Source organism: Carlito syrichta, unplaced genomic scaffold (assembly GCF_000164805.1).
Source record: "Carlito syrichta isolate Samal-C Ts95f unplaced genomic scaffold, Tarsius_syrichta-2.0.1 Scaffold308051, whole genome shotgun sequence".
Classification (NCBI taxonomy): domain Eukaryota; kingdom Metazoa; phylum Chordata; class Mammalia; order Primates; family Tarsiidae; genus Carlito; species Carlito syrichta.
In genome coordinates, this window is record NW_007252147.1 from 1418708 (window position 1) to 1423882 (window position 5175).

The following is a 5175-nucleotide window of genomic DNA, read 5'->3' on the forward strand; positions in this document are numbered from 1 at the left end:
GGCCACTGCACTCCAGTCTGGGCGACAGAGTGAGACTCCAACTCAAAAAAAAAAAACAAAAACAAAAAACAACAACAAAAAAAACTCACTATCACGGTACCTGGTTAGTGGAATATTTTTGGAGAAGAAAATCTGTCCATTCTCTAAACTAGAGTGAATTGGAGCAGAGTCAGAAAAAGCAAAAGCTCTTATAGTTTTACCCAGAATCTCCCAGTGCTGTCATTGTGCTCACATATGTGCAGGGAAGAACTCCAGCATTTATTTTGCATTGACCAATTTTGCACTGAAGGCTCCTAGGGCACTGACGCCAAGCTTCACACAGAACCAACAGGGTCTCCCCACCTCTCCATCTGATGGCTATGGGAGGGGACGTGGAGGGACAGTCTTGGAGAAGGACCTTCTCCAAATATGCATGGACATAATGGGGGCACATTCCATCCCTTGTACACACCCCAAGACAGACAATTAGCAATCATTCCTCTGACCCTTCATGCAAATATCCCCTGCAGCAATGACACCACCACAAGGTAACGGGCAGTTTAATTGTTTCTCAGATTTTATTTTATTTTATCTTATTTTTTTGAGTTGGAGTCTCACTCCATCGCCCAGGTTGGAGTGCAGTGGCACGCTCACAACAGCGTCGACCTGCTGGGCTCAGGCGATCCTTCCACCTCAGCCTTCCCAGTAGCCAGAACTACAGGTGCGTGCCACCGTGCCTGGCTAATTTTTTCTTAATTTATTGTAGAGACGCGATCTCACCATGTTATCCAGGCAGGTCTCAAACTCATGGGGTCAGGCAATCCTCTTGCCTTGGCCTCCCAAAGTGCTGAGATTACAGGTTTGAGTTACCGCGCCCAGCCTCTCCACCAGATTTTAAACTCCCTGAAGAGTTTTGTCAAAAAGTGAGTACCGACTGAGAACAAATTGAAAAGAATTTGAGAGCTATCTCACAGCACCTCCAGATCTTCATTGGATGAGAGAGGGCAAGTGTACCCTACGTTGTCTCAGGGTGGAAGTCCCAGGGTGGTGGCTCCGGTAGACATGTTATGGCCAATAGATACGTTGTGATCCGCCTACACAGGGTTTCATTAAAAGTGGATTGGTTGCCAGGGTTTGAAAAATGAGAGATTAAAAAAATGAAGTCCAAATGTCTGGCAATTTCTTTTTTTTTGAGTCGGAGTCTCACTCTGTCATCCAGGCTAGAGTGCAGGGGCACGCTCATGGCCACCGCTGTCTCTACCTGCTGGGCTCAGGTGATCCTTCTGCCTTAGCCTTCCTTCTAGCTGGAACCACAGACATGTGCCACCATGTTTGGCTGATTTTTTTCTTTATTATAGAGACGAGGTCTCGTCATGTTGCTCAGGCTGGTCTTGAACCCCTGAGCTCAGGTAATCCTCTTACCTCCACCTCCCAAAGTGCTGGGATTACAGGCATGAGCCACCGTACCCAGCTATGTCTGACAATTTCTACATGGTGGGAGCCGAGTAGCAGTTCTTCCTAGAAGGGTGGGCACTTTGCAGTTCACCAGCATAGAGATTGCTGAACAAGGGGTGTGTGTGTGTGTGTGTGTGTGTGTGTGTGTGTGTGTGTGTGTGTGTGTGTGAGAATATGCACATACACTACTAGGGGAATTAAGCAGCAAGAAGAGATTGTTTTTAATTTTTTTTTTTGAGTCGGTCTCACTCTCACCCAGGTTGGAGTGCAGTGGCACCATCATGGCTCACCAGAGCCCTGACTTTTTGGACTCAGGTGGTCCTTCCATCTCACCCTCCCAAGTAGCTGGGACTACAGACTCATGCCACCATACCTGGCTACTTTTTAAAATTTTTTTTATAGTGATGAAGTCTTGCTATGTTGTCTAGGCTGGTCTCAAACTCCTGAGCTCAAACAATCCTCTCATCTCAGTCTTCCTATGTGCTGGGATTACAGGTGTGAGTCACCACATCTGCTGAAATATTAATTACATCCAGCTTCTTTCTAAAGAAGGCACAACCTGGATGGCCTCTTTTACTATGTAAACACTTAGAAAAGAATTTTAGGTATGGAAATGCTGTTACAGGCCCAGGAAAGAACAGAAACAGCAACAACTTCAAATCAAATCACCATGTTGTTGTAAACATGCCCTATCTCCTAGTTTCCTTTTTTTTTTTTTGAGTTCGAGTCTCACACTGTCACCCAGGATAGAGTAGAGTGCAGTTGCATACTCATGGCCACTGCAACCTCCACTACTGGGCTCTGGCAATCCTTCCACCTCAGACTTCCAAGAAGCTGGAACTACAGGCACGTACCACCACGCCAGGTTAACTTTTTGGTTTATTGTAGAGATGAGGTCTCACCAAGTTGCCCAGGCTGGTCTTGAACCCATGAGCTCAGGCAATCCTCTCACCTCAGCCTCCCAAAGTGCTGAGATTATAGGCATGAGCCATGGTGCCCGGCCCCTAGTTTCCTTTTATGATTCCAGTCTGTGTATTTTTGTGAAGAAGTGTACCTATTCCATTTATAATACCACATCACATTTTCCAACTAATGCTAGATAAGCTGGTCAAAAATATACACTGCATCCTGAATCTCTGCTGAATTTAATCATCTATTTTTATAGTGACCAAAGACACTTCCCAAGGGGATTGCTTCCGATAGCCAGGGAGTTTGCTCTAAAACTTCTTTTTAATGACTCAAAGTCAAGTACTACCAAATAAATAATACTTATTTTTTCAGGGGCATTCAGTGTACTCCTCGGATGAAGGACTGACTTGCCTAGGTAGTTATAGTTAGTTAACCAGTAGAGGAATGGAAGGTAGACCCCAGAGGATTTATTCTCTCCCCAACAACGGTATTTAGGGTACAGGAAGGCACTTGGGTCACAAGGAGGCCTGGCTATGAGACAGGATCTTGGTGTCAACCTGGCTCCCGGGCAAACATCCGCCCATGGAGTTCCTGGAGGGAGGTCAGCGTTTTCAGCACCCTGTACTGAGGATGACACCTTTCTCCCGCAAATGGAGAATGATCTGATGTGATAGAAATGTAGATCTTCTGTTAAGGAGATTTGCTGGTTAAAATAAAGATGCTCATCCATGATGGGAGTTTGCTATTTGAGGCTCCCTCCAAAATGGAAGAACCCCACAGTATTTGGAGCCCGGGAGCACTCTCAAAGTCAGCAAATGTATAGCCTCAGGCAAGACCTGTTTGCAGGAACATCTTGTTTTTTGTGACTCATGAAAGGAAAAACAGCCCTCAGCAGGGACCTATGGGAGATAAACCTTGGGGACAGGGACAGGCCTGTCCCTTCCATGTGAGTTACATTTGGAAATCCTCATCTTCACAGTAATAAGAGCTGCCAGTCTGCAGAGGGTGAATTAGCACTGACACCACAAGACACAAGGGAGACACGAGCATGGCCAGGGCGCCACACCATCGGGAGCCTAGAGCAATCTGCTACGCCCACATGACAATTCACTATGACAGGTTGGTCTCAGGCTTGCAGGACCCAGTTCAGGCCTGACCTGCTGATGAGTCACCCACAGCGGCTCCAGTGACTCCTTGGATCCAGCAGCAAAGGGAAAAAAAAAAAAAAAATCCAGAAAGAAGAGACCTGGATGACTTGGTTACTGACACCCGATGCTCTGGTAGTTTGTGTCACAAGTTCGATTCCCCCAGGAGGCCAACCATTTCACAGCTCCGGCTTCTCCTGGAGTAATTACTCCTGGAGTAAATGTGCCTGCTTATTGCTAGCTGTGCTGTGCACAGTTTCCTTGCCCAGGATTTTAAAGCCTGCAGTAATTTGACAGGTAAACCAAAGGCTTCAGAGATAGCTCCACACTGGCTCCTTATGCCTCACCTATTCCTCCAGGACTATTACAACTGAGCTCAGAGCCAAGGTGAACGTCAAGATAAGGCATAACTCAACAGCCAGTGTCTTTGTGTTTTGTATGGACAAGAAGAGTAAAGTAATTCATATGTCTATGTGTCTAGAAATGATAACTAGAAGGATTTGGATTCTATTGTGATGTCAGTACACTTGGTCTAAACCATTCCGGGTATCCTTATATGCTCCTAAGAACGTATTTAATCCCCATGGTCACTCTCAGTGTCTGCCTAGAAGCTGAACATTTTCTTTATGCTCTCATGAGTTCGGGGCCAGATCCCTTGGCATGCTACATCAACACAGCTGTTTAGATAAACAGAGTGTGACCATGGATCAGCACCAGCAACTGCAGCCACTGCTTGTTTGGGTGAGGAATGGTGAAGCCAAAAAAAGGAGGGGAAGAAATCCCCTGTAACGTTAGCCAGATTGTAAGGAAGTTTTCTGAATTTTAGCCAAGGAGCTAAGATTAGCAGTCATACTGCACTCTTTTTATAATCAACTTTTGGCCTCAATCATGGAAATTTATTCATGTAACATACATCCATATATCTATATCTATACCTATATCTATATATCCATATCTATGTCTATATCAATACCTATATCTAAATTAATACCTATATCTATACCTATATTTATGTCTATATCTATATCTATACCTATAGCAATAGCTATATCTATATCAACACCTATATCTAAATCAATCATTACCTATATCTATATTTATACCTATACCTATGCCTATGTCTATATCTATATCTATACCTATATCCATATCAATACCTATATCTAAATCAATACTTATACCTATATCTATGCCTATGTCTATATCTATACCTATATCTATGTCTATATATCTATATCTATATCAATATCTATATCTATACCTATGTCTATGTCTACAGCTATACCTATACATATATATATACCTATATCTATGTCAATATCTATATCTATATCAATACCTACATCTATATCTAGATCTATACCTGTATATGCCTATATCTATAACAATACCTACATTTATACCTATATCTATGTCAATACCTATACCTATACCTATATCTATATCTGAGAACACAAACACACACACAGAGTTGTTGTCTATATTCCTGTTACAGGCCAAACTCTGGGAGGTATACATGACCAAGGCCTTGCCATCTAGAAGTCACAGAACCAATACCAATTTTGCCATGTCGCAGCTCTGAAGGGTTGCACTACCCAGACCTGCTACCTAGACCTGGTCCTACTGTTTCCCTCCTCTGGTTTTCCCACAGCACTCATGGAAGGGAATCAGAGATAGGCCATCGCCA